Source organism: Pipistrellus kuhlii, unplaced genomic scaffold, assembly GCF_014108245.1.
Source record: "Pipistrellus kuhlii isolate mPipKuh1 unplaced genomic scaffold, mPipKuh1.p scaffold_m20_p_2, whole genome shotgun sequence".
Taxonomy (NCBI): Eukaryota; Metazoa; Chordata; class Mammalia; order Chiroptera; family Vespertilionidae; genus Pipistrellus; species Pipistrellus kuhlii.
The window spans coordinates 120,635,364-120,650,592 of NW_023425515.1; the positions used below are offsets into that span (position 1 = coordinate 120,635,364).

Genomic DNA, 15,229 nt, shown 5'->3' on the forward strand with positions numbered 1-15,229 from the left:
ACATAATTTCTCTGCATAGCACATTCTCATGTCCTAAATACTGAACCCGAGGTTATCCTATGCAGGGGGCAAAAGGAGGACGTGGCTCTAAAAAGACAGATCTATTTCATTGCTTATACAGCTTGATAATTAGACCACCGGGAAAAGACAGAGAAAAGAAATCACAAAACCGTGCAATGGGATATCAATGGGTCACCAAGGCGGCTTTTGGAGGTAAGTCCACACGCCTAAACAGCAGAGGTAATCAGAGATAATCCTCCCTTCTTGTTGCCTAATCCCGAGTTCCCTGCAGTTTTAATTAGATTATTTTGGAGTCTGCTATTTCTGTCTTACTCCATTCCCCAAACTGTCATCGAAGTACTGCAGCTTGACTATCACACAGCTGCCAAATTTCACTCCAGAGACAGCAGTATTTCAGCGACAAGCAAAGGATGCTCCCTCTGTGACATCTGAACACCAAATAAGGGGTTAAGCATCTGGAATGGGGTTACCTTTGTGCAGGAAAGGAGAGTTTTATTTTGTTTTATCGTCACCACTGGAGGAGCAAGCCCACCTGAGCATGGGGGAGGACACAAACCAAAAACACTGTATGCATCCACTTAAATGCACAGAGAGAATATGACCAGTGACTGGGCTTTCATACGTTCTTTTCTACAGGGATTTCAAAGGCTTAAAACATCAAGGATGTCAGATGATGATCATGTTTAGAAGTAAAAGAAGCCCCAGAGAGTAACCTACTCGTATTATAGATTCAAAACTTGGAGGAACAGAGTAAGTGAGTACTTGTTCAAAGCCCTCCTGATCCCCACACCATTCCACTTGAACTTGGGTTCAGCCACAGACAACTCAGGGGATCACATCTCTGTCAGTGGGATCAATTACAGCCCCAGCTTTGGGTTTCTTGTTTTATTTGGTTATATTACTTTGTTTTAGATATTCAAGAAATCTCTACCAGAAAAAATAAAAATAAAAAGACAGAGTCCCAAACAGGATGAACCCAAAAAGACCCACACCAAGACACATTGTAATTAGAATGGTAAACATTCAGGACAAAGAGAGAATCTAAAAGGCTGCAAGAGAGAGACAGAAAGTTCAGTACAAGAGATCTCACATAAGATTATCAAATGATTTCTCAATAGAAACACATCAGGTCAGAAAGGAATGGACAGAAATTTACAAAGTGATGCAAAGCAAGGGACTGAATCTAAGAATACTCTATCCAATAAGGCTATCATTCGAAATTGAAGGGGAAATAAGGAGCTTCACAGACCAAAAAAAAAGGTTAAGGGAGTTAATCATTACCAAGCCAGCAATGCAAAAAATGCTAAAGGAACTGCTGTAAGAAGAAGAAATAAGAAGGTAAGAAGGCACAAAAAATAAAAATGGCTATAAACAAGTACCTATCAATAATAACTTTAAATGCAAACGGACTATATGCTCCAATCAAAAGACATGGCTTAATGGACAAAAACACATGACACATATATATGCTGCCTAGAAGAGATCCACCTCAGAACAAGGGACTCACACACATTGAAAGTGAAGGGATGGAAAATATATTTCAGGCAAATGGGGAAAAAAAAACACAAAAAACAACTGGGTAGCAATATTTATATCTGACAAAATAGACCTCAAAGTGAAGGCCATAACAAGATATAAGAAAGACCACTTCATAATACTAAAGGAATCGATAAAACAAGAGGATATAACCCAGGTAAACATATATGCACCCAATGCAGGAGCACCCAAATACATTAAAAAAAAAAATCCTGGAAGATATAAAGGGAGAGATCGACAACAATACAATCATAGTAGGGAACTTTAATACCCCACTGATATCACTGGATAAATCCTCTAAACAAAAAAATCAACAAAGATACAGCAATCCTAAATGACTCACTATATCAGATGGACTGAATTGACATCTTCAGAACATTTCACCCCAAAGCCATGGAATATTTGTTCTTCTCCAACAGCACATGGGATATTTTCAAAGATAGACCACATATTGGGTCACAGACAAAGTCTTCCCAAATTCAAGGGAATTGAAATCATATTAAGCATCTTCTCAGACCACAATGGCATAATATGAGAAATAAACTTCAAAATTTAAAAAATTCAGCTTTCAAGCACTTGGAAGCTGAATAGCATGCTATTAAACAATGATTTGGTTACCAAAGAGATCAAAGAAGAAATTAAAAACATCCTGGAAACGAATGACAATGAAAACACAACAATCCAAAATCTATGGGATATGGTGAAAGTAGTCATGAGAGGGAAGTTTATAGCTCTACAGGTCTACCTCAAAAAATAAGAAAAAATGGTAATAAATTACCTAACTCTACAACTTAAAGGATTAGGAAGAGAGCAACAAGAAAAGCCCATAGTGAGCAGAAGGAAGGAGATAATAAAGATCAGAGCAGAAATAAATGATATAGAGATAAAAAAAAAATAATACAAAAGATCAATGAAAGCAAGAATTGTTGTTTTGAAAGGATAAGCAAGATTGATGAACCTCTAGCCAGGCTCACCAAGAAGCAGAGGACCCAAATAAACAAAATGATAAATGAAAGAGGTGAAATAAGAACAGGCCCCACAGAAATACAAAGGATTGTTTAAAAAAAAAATACTGTGAACAACTCTATTCTAACAATCTAGACAACCTAGAGCACATGTGTCAAACACAAGGCCCGCGGGCCAAATCCGTCCCGCCAGGCCTTGCAATGAGGCCCGCACGGCGCTGTCATCACTGCACTCCGCTGCGTTTCCATCACAATGACAGTTTATGACTGTTCAGTAAACCATTCGGCCCGCAATTTGGGCTGGATTTTAGATTTTGGCCCCTTCTCTGATTGAGTTCGACACCCCTAACCTAGAGGAAAAGGACATATTCCTAGAAAAATACAATCTTCCAAAACTCAATCAGGAAGAATCTAAAAATCTTATTAGGCAATACATATCGAGGAAACAGAAGCAGTCATCAAAAAGCTTCCAGCAAACAAAAGCCTGGGGCCAGATGACTTCATAAGGGAATTTTATCAAATATTCAAAGAACTAAAACTTATCCTCCTCATACTATTCCAAAAAAATTCAAGAGGAAGGAAGAGTTCCAAGCTTATTCTATTAGCATTACTCTAATCCCAAAACCAGATAAAGACAACACAATGAAAGAGAATTACAGGCCAATATTCCTCATGAACATAGATGCAAAAATCCTTAACAAAATTCTAGCAAATCAGATCCAGCATTACATCAGAAAGATCATACACCATGATCAAGAAGGATTTATCCTGGGAATGCAAAGATGATACAATATCTGCAAATCAATAAACATGATACATCACATAAACAAATTGAGATAAAAATCACATAGTCATATCAACTGATGCAGAAAAAGCATTTGACAAAATCCAACACACTTTCTTGATAAAAACCCTCAGCAAAATGGGAATAGAGGAATAATATCTCAACATAATAAAGCTTTAGATGACAAACCCACAGCCAACATCATACTGAATGGGCAAAAACTAAAACCATTTCACTTAAGAACAGGAAGGAGAGAGGAATGTCCACTTTTACAAATCCTGTTTGATATAGTACTGGAAGTGCTAGCCATAGCAATTAGACAAGAAGAAGAAATAAAAGGTAGCCAAATGAGAAGAGAAGACACAAAACTGTCATTATTTGCAGATGAGATGATACTGTACATAGAAAAACCCTAAAGACTCCATCAAAAAATTATTAGACTTAATAAATGAATTTGACAATGTAGCAGGATATAAAATTAAGGCCAAGGAATCTATGGCATTTTTATAGACCAATAGTGAACTTATAGAGAGATTTTAAAAAATAATCCCATTTACCATTGCACACACACACAAAAAATTAAGATACCTAGGAATACATTTAACTATGGAGATAAAAGACATATACTCAGAAAAATATAGAACACTGAAAAAAGAGATAGAGGAAAGACATAAACAGATGGAAGAACATACCGTGTCCATGGATTGGTAGAATCAACATCATTAAAATGTCCATACTACCCAAAGCAATCTATAGATTCAATGCAATCCCCAATAAAAATTTTTATTTTACATATTTTACAGACCTAGACCAAACTTTCCAAAAATTCATCTGAAATAAAAAAGAGGCTGAATAGTTGCAGAAATCCTGAGAAAGAACAAAGTAGGTGGTATCTCAATACCAGATTTCAAGCTGTATTACAAAGCCACTGTTCTTAAAACAGCCTGGTATTTGCACAAAACAGACATATAGACCAATGGAATAGAATAGAAATCAACCCAAACCACTATGCTCAATTAATATTTGACAAAGGAGGCAAGAACATTCAATGGAGTCAAGACAGTTTCTTCAAAAAATGGTGTTGGGAAAATTGAACACATACATGCAAAAAATGAAAACAGACCACCAATTTATACCATACACAAATATAAACTCAAAATGGATAAAGGACGTAAACATAAGATGGGAAACCATAAAAATATTAGAGGAATCTACAGGCAGCAAAACCTCAGACATATGCCAAAGCAATATCTTCACTGATACAGCTCCTAGGGCAATGGAAATTAAAGAGAAAATAAACAAATGGGACTACATCAAAATAAAAAGCTTCTGTACAACAAAGGAAACCATCAACAAAACAAGAAAGCTCACTGCATGGGAGAACGTATTTGCCAATGTAATCACCAATAAGGGTTTAATCTCCAACATTTACAGGGAACTCATACAACTTAACAAAAAGAAGATAAGAAACTTAATTTTAAAAAAGGGACAATGGACCTAAATATATATTTTTTGAAAGAGGACAAGAGACATATGAAAACATGCTCAAAGTCACTAATTATCTGAGAGATGTAAATCAAAATGACAATGAGGTACCATCTCACACGTCTCAGAATGGCTATCATCAAGTCAACAAATGACAAGTGCTGGCGAGGATGTGGCAAAAAAGAAATCTTCATTCACTGCTTGGTACAACAACTATGGAAAGCAGTCTGGTGATTCCTCAAAAAATTAAAAATAGTCTACTCCTGGTTATATAACCGGGAAAACTCGAAATAATTTATAGGCAAAGATATATGCACCACTATACTCACAGTGGCCAAGAGTTGGAAACAGCCAAATTGTCCTGCGATAGAGGACTAGATAAAGAAGATGTGGTACATATACACAGTGGAGTACTACATGGCCCTAAGAAGGAATGAAATAGAGTCATTTACAACAACATGGATGGGCCTTGAGAACATTATGCGAGATGAACTAAGTCAAACAGAGAAAGCTAAGAACAATATGATTTAACTCATATGTGGAATATAAAACTGAAACCCATGAACACAACATCAGTGTGGTGGTTGTGAGAGGGAGAAGGGTGGGTGGAAAGAGGGGTCCTAATATGAGGTGACGGCAGAAGATTTGAATTTGGGTAGTGGGCACATGATCCTATATAAGATTTTATAAATTAGTAATCCACACATGTAACCTATATATTCATGTTTACTAATGTCACCCCAATAAAATTTAAAATAAGAAAAAACAAACAAACAAAAAACAGAGATGTAGTGGCAGCAGCAAATACTTATCAAGCATTAACAATGTGTCAGGCCAAACAATGTTCTAAAGCAGGTGTCCTCAAAATTTTTAAAGTGGGGGCCAGATCACGGTCCCTCAGAGAGCTGGAGGGCCGGACTATATGAACTACTAATTCCTACTGTAACACCTCGGCTGCGCTCACTGCCCAAAAAACCTGGCGAGCCAGATCAGACTCCTCTGCGGGCCGCATGTGGCCTGCGGGCCGTAGTTTGAAGATGCCTGTAAGGGATATATGCATATAATCTTCACAGGTACCTGTTATTCTCGTTATAAAGGAAAAAGAAAAAGAAAAAAGAGGGATGGAGAACAAACAATATTTCTGAAGAGAAAATAGGAGGAACAGAATATAATAGCCAGGTCACAGAAATTATCTTCCCAAATTTTACTAAAACATTTAGTGAAAACTTAAATACCAGTGTTATGTTTCTCACTTTGTCCAAAGAGATGATCCTTCTTGACATATAGGGGCATGAGCCTGTTGTTTCTCTTTAACTCAAATAAAAGACTATATTACTCCCCAAAAGTTCTGTATATGATTTAGATCTTATAATCATGATGGTTCTTTCAGTAACGAATGAACAACCAGTGATTCACTATTTGAACACCGGTGAGATGAAAGGCGCTAATGATACATTAGGGGGGTCTTGAGTCAGGATGGGGATGGAGAAGAAACTAAATGCTCTTCGTGTTTCCCTCCACCTCTAATTAGTGCAACATCAAAAGCTATAACACCTAACATTCTAGAATTCAGGAAGCATATTTAAATGCTCCGTCTCACTTCATAAACTCTCAGAAAAAAACAGTCGTTTGAAAAGTGCCGCAGAGTACTGACACTTTGATATTTCCACTCCAAGTGGTTGCTCACGCTTTGAATGGTGCAGTGCGCCAACCCCAGGAGCAGCCTTCCTGCATTAGGGGAGAGGGAGGCTGCGGCATCCTGCAGGAGCGTCCCAAAGAAAGACACATGGAAGGCTTCGGCATACATCTTCTCGTGCATTTTACTCATGCAGAGGACAAAAGGTTCTCCCTTATTTCAGGAAAGGTAAAGTAAGTACGTGAAAGTTTACGCACTGACACGGTAAATCATGTGATTTATCAAGACTTTCAAAGAACAAAATGCTTTATGCAGAAGTCTGGCAAATCACTTTAGCAACGAATATACACCAGCATAGGTTTGAAAAGCTATGCCTACATCTAAAATGCTATGTGCTCTTGAATCTTTGTCTCTGCCTTTTTCATTCTGCCATGGAAAACATCACGAAGTGCCTCAAAACGACACTTTTCTCCAAACTGGCTAAGAACTGTAGAGGCTACCTTCAGATTGAAAGTACTGGAGTGGGAAAGGAAAGAACATGTTTGGGCTGAAAGGTAGTATTTGAGGACATCTCTATTTTAAATACTTAATGAGTATCAGTAGGGTTTTCTTTACCATGAAAATGTACATTGCTGATCCCAGAATGCAAAGTGTGTGTGTGGTTGGGTGGGTTGGGTTGGGGAAAAGCATACAGCAGAGGGTTAAATCCCAACAGAGAGCAGGTGAGCATGGAGGGACAAAATAGAGAACAAGGAAATGATTATAAATCCAAAGCCAAAAATGTAGCCTTTACCAAACCCACGTTGAAGGCTGAAGAAAATAAAAGAAACCTCGGAATGAGTTTATTATTTAAGAAACCCCTAAAAGCACCCAAATGGGTACAGGACAGAAAAAAGAGCAATCCTACTAACAAGCTGAGTGAAAGGCACCAAATCCTAAAGAGGCCAAGAGGTGACGACTAGGCAGACTATTTTGATCTGGAATTTAAAACTGTTTAAAGTTAACTAAATAATGTTAACCATGCGTGTACACAGGAGGCAGAATTAATTACACAATTAACTCTTTAATGGGAACAATGGCAGACCGGGTAAAAAATGGGACACAGCCCTGACGGGTTTGGTTCAGTGGATAGAGCATTGGCCTGTGAGTCAAGGGTCCCAGGTTCAATTTTGGTCAAGGGCATGTACCTTGGTTGCGGGGACATACCCAGTAGGGGCTGTGCAGGAGGCAGCTGGTTTATGTTTCTCTCTCATCGATGTTTCTAACTCTCTATCCCTCTCTCTTTCTCTCCATAAAAAATTAATAAAATATATTAAAATAAAAAGAAATGGGATGTAGTGAGTCAAAGTAGGACTAAAATCAATGCACTCTGGTGGGGCCACCACCCCAATTCTTCCTGTGGGTGGGGGTTGAAAAAGAAAGTAGCGCCATATTATCATGAGACAAGCACTCTAACATGTTTAGGTAGTCATAGAGTACAACATATTCGTGTCACAATTTCTTAAAATATGGACTGTCAATAGCTTCCTTAGCTTAGATGACTTACACTGAGAGATAACTATATAATTTTTACTGGCTCTGACAATTGTGCATTCAAGAAAAGATTTATAGTTATCTATCTTCTTGCCTCACCATTATTTCGCTACATCGTTCCACTGTCAATAGTCACAGCCTCACTGCCAGGCCCTGGCTAGTCTCTGGCTTTTCTGCCTTTCGCCTTCCAGATTCACAGGTCTTTCCCCTTGGTGTCTCCAGCTTCTCACTTCAGATGTACAATACTTTCCCCTCCTTTTAGGATGGTCCTGCTCAGCAACCCTGTTCCTCACAGCAGGCCATGATGCTGTCAAATCCACCTCCCTTAGAAATGGAAGCTCCATCAGGACAGGCCTCATGTCCGTCTTGTCCCATTGAATGTCTTCGATGTTTAGAACTGTGCCAGTACGTAGAAGCTCTCAAAAGGGGTATTTGCCTAATAAATAAATGATGACTGACTGAATCAGTTTAGCATTTAAAGACACTGTCTCAGCCAAAACCGGTTTGACTCAGTGGAGAGAGCACAGGCTGCTGACTGAAGGGTCCCAGGTTCGATTCTGGTCAAGGGCATGTGCCTTGATGTGGGCACATCGCCAGTGGAGGGGGTGGGGAGAGGTGCAGGAGGCAGCTGATCAATGTTTCTCTCTCATTGATGTTTCTAACTATACCTCTCCCTTCCTCTCTGTAAAAAAAAATAATAATAAATCAGTAAAATATATATAAAATAAATGAAGACACTGTCTCAGGTTCTTACAATTCAAAAGTTTTCTTCCCCACTATACTGGCAAAGTGTTTAGGCATCCTGAAGACCCTATAGAACTCATGTATTGAGTTTTCAAAACTGATGTGGCCTGATCTTGTAGATCTTGCAGAGAGATTTCCTACATCATTGCAACAAGTGGTTTGGTGATGGAGACCACCGAACACTGCTGGACCACAGGCCCAAGGCCATAGCCCACTGAAATATGCTGAAATATCTCCCCTCTTCAGTCTTTCTGGAGGACTTCGTCCTGATAAGGCATTGCTAGTCAACACGTCCGCATTTCTGCAAACCAGCAGCGATTCACAGCGAGAGAGCCACTTCTTCCTGTTTGAATCCCTATTGATTCTGTAGTTGAGGAGGAATCTAGTGCTTTCCAAATACCAAATGTTCCATATGGTAGTGCAATTGCCATTCTCACTCCTGCAACATTGCGCCTGTCTACCTACACTCACGAGGCACCTCGCGGGAGCTTGGCAGAACATCATGAACTCCTTTTCTGACCTATATTTGCTGCTACATTTGTTGCTGTCCCTCCCTTTACAAAATTATTAACTTTGTTGAGACAACATATATATTGGACAAATGCAAGTTTTATTTGCTTATTCATCCTCATCATCATTTGGAGGAAAATATGTATGACCTGTTAAAGAGGAATTCTTAAGCTAAACTGTCCTAATAAGGAGTTCAGATGTTCCTCTTTTACTGAAAAATACAAAGCTGCTCAAACGAACATGTGGGCCAAAACAATGCAGCATCGACACACACACACACACACACACACACACACACACACACTGACAATTCACACACAAGTCCCAGAGTGTCTAGTGAACAACATTAGCTGAAGCCAGACAAGTCATCTACTATTTTTTGTCTTCTTAACACCAAGTAATTCTTTGACCCTCATTCCTTCCACTTTCAAACTTATGATCCAGCTAAAGGTCAAGGGACTTTTGCCACAGTTTTCCCCCTTTTTGTAGGATAAAGCATATTTCCTAAGGGCGGGGGCCTCCCATTCTATTTTCTCTTTCATGTAGTTAGTGAAAGGAAGCTCATGTAGTTATGGAGGAGGAGGGTGAGCCTACCACAGTTTTTTAATCCACTCATCTGCTGATAGGCACTTGGGCTGTTTCCAAATCTTATTATTCCTATGAACTCAGGGGGTATAAATCCTTACTGATTGGTGTTTCTAGTTTCTTGGGATGTATTCCTAGAAGTAGGGTCAAATGAGAGTTCCATTTTTTACTTTTTAAGGAAACTCAATACTGTTTTCCACCAGTGGCTGCACAGCCTGCATTCCCACCAGCAGTGCACAAGGGTTCCTTTTTACATCTACACAATGGAATACTACACTGTAGTAAAAAAGAAGAAACTCTTATCATTTGCAACAGCATGGAAGGAGGACCTGGAGAGCATTATGCCAAGCGAAATAAGATAGTTGGAAAAAGATAAATATCACATAATCTCACTCATTTGTAAAATATAACGAGCAACATTAACTGATGAACAAAAATAGATTCAGAGACACAGAAGCATCTAACAGACCATCCAACCTCTGAGAATGGGGGGGAGGATAAGAGATCAACCAAAGGACGTGCATGCATGCATATCAACATAACCTATGGACAAGGACAGGAGGGGGGTGAGGGCGTGTGCTGGGGTGGGAATAGCCAGGCAGAGGTCAATGAGGGGGAGAGGAAAGGAGACTTATGTAATTCCTTAAACAATAAAAAATTTAAATTAAAAAAAATTGAAAAGAAAAAACGATGAGACTTGTAGAACAGCTCACACATGAAGCTGGATAGTTAGAATCTGCAGGCATAGCTCAAAGAGGCCCAAAGCTTGCCTATGCCCAGGTGCTGGCCGCACCTTAGCAGCAAGGCAGCTGGGGTTGTGCATGAGGTTCTGCTAGCAAGCATCCAAGGGCTGTAACCAGAAGCCCACTGGCCGGATGGCAGGACACCTCTGTGACCACTGGGTCTCTGACTTGCCACCTTTGGTCAGGCCATTTATCCAGGACTGGGATTACTCCATTTATAAGAATTGAAGGCATTCGGAAAGATACTAAAAAATACTTTTTTAACTGAGATTATACTACAGTCAGGGTCATAGTACTTTGTTTTTGTTTGGTTGCTTCTGCCATGACCCTTTTCTCATATCATTAGGTATTCTTTCGGAATAGGATTTTTAATGATTGTCAATATTTCACATATATTTGCCATACCCTATGAAATGGGTACTATTGTTATCTAAATTTGATAAACTTAGACATCGAGATGGAAAGTTAACATGCTGGGCATCACATTTCAAAAAAAGAGCAGTGTTAAAATTTGAGCCCACAAAGTCTGGAGCCTGGAATCTTCCCACTGCGGTCCACAGCCTCTGCTCAATTTGGTGCTGCCACCGTTATATCTAATCATGCTTCCAGCGTTGGACAGATATGTGTCTGTGTGTGTGTGTGTGTGTGTGTGTGTGTGTGTGTGTGGATATGTGTGTACACACATATGTACATATAGAGATATATGTGCATATGTATAAAGACACCCACATACATTTTAACTAATGAGCATACAACTTCAGATCTATGTTTAATATAGGCTGTTTATGGAATACCTTTTTATTCTTGTTATGGAAAGAAAAACTGTTTTCAAGTGAAAAAGTATCGCTCTCCATCAATCTCGTGGTCATCTAAAAATACTTGGCTATAAAAGGAGAAAACTTAAAATTTCCTAGGACCCTTCCATACCTTCTTGATTTAGTATTATTTCTCAAATGTCAAAAACTGGTAATGTACACATGCCACTGTTTACAGCAGGAAGGTTCTTAAAAACAGTATGATTTATTAATAAATGCCATCCCCTGAAAACCATGGGGATCCCATGTCTCATAATCAATTGGCAATGACTTTTTATTTTTCAAAATTTTTAGTAATGATAAAATTGTATGGCATAGCCATACACTGCTTCTGGAAGTAGAAACTGATCTGACTTTATTGGATAGGAATTTAGCAGCAAGTAGCAAAAGTTTTAAAACTGAAAAACTCTTAAATTCAGCAAGTTACTACTAAGGAATTATCTTAAGGAAAGCCATGAATACTGACAATTAACACCTTATCTAATATACGGGTAATATGCAAATAGAACAACAGCAGAACAATTGAACAACCTATCAAAGTGTAATATGCTAATGATATGCTCAACCACTCACTATGATGTGCATTGACTACCAGGGGGCAAAGTCAACTGGTTAACCACCTGCTATGACATGCACTGACCACCAGGCGGAAGAGGCTCTGACCAGTAGGTTAGCTTTTTGCTGATCGGCCAGACACGCCCTGGAGCCCTCTCATGGTCCCTCCCTGGCTGGCCTCAGCCTGACCTGTGCCCTCTCTCAATCCTGGATCCAGGAAATGTTGGAGAGCTGGTTTCAGCCCAATACCACAGGCTACACCCCTTGGGAGGGCTCATGGCTGGTGAGTGCTGCAGCACAAGTCTCTCCCAATTGGGACTGATTGGGCACAAGCCCAAGGCAGGCACAGTGGGGCCGGGATGAGCGGAGCTGCAGGTAGGAGCGGCAGGTAGGAGCAGCAGGTATCATTGGATTTTGGGATTTGGCCCAATCCCTGAAGGCCACCCAGAGGGACCCCACCCATGCACAAATTTGAGCAGCAGGCCTCTAGTAAAGCTATCAGAGCATTCTTGGTAACATAAGAGAAAAAAAAATAGAAGCAAATTAAATGTCCAACTAGAGAGGATCAATTAAATGTATTGTAGGATATGAATTCAATGGTATGCTATATAGTTATTAAAATATTGTTGCAGATAAATATGTTGCTATGAAAATATGTTCATTATTTCCTTAATTAAGAGGAATAAAAATGTTAAATAAAAGGTGTTAGAATATATTATACTGGTCCCTACTACCATCTGATGGTAGTTTCTCTAGCTAAATTTATAAACACCATCATCCAAATAATCCGTTTCTTATCAATGTCTTGGCATCCACCTTCATCAGTGATTTCAACATACACAGAAGTTATTTTCTTTCCCATAAAAGAGATAAAGAATAAAGAGATGAAGAATATGTGAATCTAGAGATTATGTTTATATTGTATGTTGGTGTGTTTGTGTGTGTGTCTATGTATGCATAGAAGAATGGAGATTTTATATATATATATATATATCCCACTATTTTGGGGACTTCATAATTAAATGATCATTATTTTTAGGTAAAGATTTTGAAGATATTTACCTGTACCATGTGCTTTCATCACAATGGAGAAACGTAAGTAGTTGGCTCCTTCCCAGCAGATCTTTTCACATGGATTTTGCTTGAGTAGAAAGGGTGGCAGTAGAAAACTCAGTGTAAAATGCCTAGACCTGTAAGTACAAAAACAATATTCCCACTGAGTAAGGCAGCTTGCTGTGACCTTCATTCACATTAACTGGTCAAAGAAAAAAGAAACACACGTACATAACCTCCCTCCCTCTCCCTCTCTCTCTCTCTCTCTCTCTCTCTCTCTCTCTCTCTCTCTCTCTCTCTCTCACACACACACACACACACACACACACACACTCCCTCCCTCCCTCCCCTCTCCTGGGATGACAAGCTTCCCATACTATCCTTTGACCTTAGGGGCATCACCAACAAATTAAACCTGTTTCTTCCCCTCCTTCCCTGACTAATGATTCCCAAACTTCAGAGAAATAAAAAATAGTTCTCCTCCAGAAAATTTCAGGAACATCACTGAATTTGATGCTCTCTATGATTCTTATTAATCCCAAAGTTAAACAAACTCAATACATGTGTTTACCATAATAGCTTGACTTTCACTTTCAAAACTGTAGGTGACTCAGGTCCAGCATGGTATCACTGACATTCAAGGTCATCACTAACATTTATTGAGCACTAACTTTGTTCTTGGCACTTTGTTAATACTTCACACCCATCACCCCCACTCCATCACACTATTATTAACCAAAAAGCAGTCATCGCTGCACTTGATGCTCAGCACTTTGGTTTCCTAGGCCCCATTGCTGAGCCAATTCACTGAGGCCATGCTCGTAATTCCAGATTTTGTACTTACTATTACAAAAAAAAAAAAAAGTTAAACATCAAATCAGCATCATCTTATTTACCTCAGAGTTTATATGCCCCTAAGTCTTAGCATTGCTCTTTTGGGATGTGACTATCCTTTGATTTTAATTCCCAAACCATACTGAAATCAACATGTTCATATTACAATGAAGGGTAGATTTATAGTTATTTTAGTAAATTAAAAGTACCAACTAATCCCAAATCTGGGTGCCAATACACTAAAGAAAAACCAGTCCTGCCTAACTGGCTAAATTTTATTAGGAAGAAGGCAGTTAAAATCAAGAGCCATATGGAAATCCTTTATTTAAGATACTTAAATGAAGAGAGGAGTTTCTGTACACAATATATCTATGGTGAAAAAAAAAAAACTTTTTACCTATTTAGAATTCTTCATACTATATACAGATCTTAGAATCACTGCAACACAAAATAGATATGAGCACATCAAAGTTATTAATGGGTCACATAGGATTTCCCTTTTGTATACTTGCATATATATGTAGGTAAGTGTGTACACTGTTCTGATTATGCCTCTGTGCTGTTGAGCATGGGACACCCTTTGATTTGCATAGTCTTCCATTGAGCTCAGATTCCTACCCTAGCCCCCAGGCCCAGTGCAAGCCAGCCTTCATGCTCTTTTCCAGCCTTCACTCAAGGTGTTCTACCTTACTTTTAAGCCTTTAAAACCACCTTGTTCTCCCTAGTCCTCCCTGTTGAGACCTCTTCCCAAATAATCCACCTTCTTCATCAAATGACCTTGTATCATTTTCTCCTTCTGCTCTCAGCTCAGTCTTGTTCTCAGGGAGCCTTTCCTGACCTCCTTAGCCAGGTCACTATCTTCTTGATACTTCTACAGAAACATTTTCCTGTGTTAATTCTGGCCACTTTTGAGGTTTTACATTTTTTGATAGATCCATTGACTGATGATTGTTTCTGCCACTAATTAGTAAGCTCTACAAAAGCAGAACACGTGTGCTCTTGTCCACCCTTTTATCCTCAATAGTCAACACAATGCTTAGCACATTATCGGCACTCAATAAAAATCTGCTGAGTGAATAAATGAGGGAGAGAGGGATGGAAGAACAACCCTTATCGTAATTAGTGTTTGTTGTATTATATTAATCTGCTGATGGCTTTTCAACACAGAGGATAAGGTCTGACACAGAGGATAAGGTCTGCATTCCTCTGAACAGCATGCACGGCTCCTGGATCTGACCCCAGCCAGCGAGGCCGCTCCTCCAGCTTCACTTGACCCTCAGCACCTTGGAAGCCCTATAGCTCCCTGAGCAGCCCTGCCTGGCTCCCCTCATCTCCACACTTTGGTCTGTTCTGCTTCTGCTGCATATCCCCTCTTCAGACTCACACTCACTCTTCCAGTCTCAGTGAGGGCTGCTCTTCTGTGAAGACCT

General features: G+C 39.3%; 1 protein-coding gene across 9 annotated transcripts in view; it reads right to left on the reverse strand.

Moving 5' to 3' along the window:
• Positions 1-15,229, reverse strand: part of ATXN1 (ataxin 1) — a 419,543-nt gene that overhangs the window by 244,562 nt on the left and 159,752 nt on the right. For 8 of the 9 annotated variants that reach the window (XM_036448062.2, XM_036448059.2, XM_036448068.2 and 5 more), the window contains one exon: positions 12,975-13,102. The exons of the other annotated variant lie outside the window; for it this stretch is intronic. The gene's annotated coding sequence lies outside the window, so the exon portion shown is untranslated. The remainder of the gene's footprint in view (positions 1-12,974; positions 13,103-15,229) is intronic. 9 annotated transcript variants of the gene reach the window in all.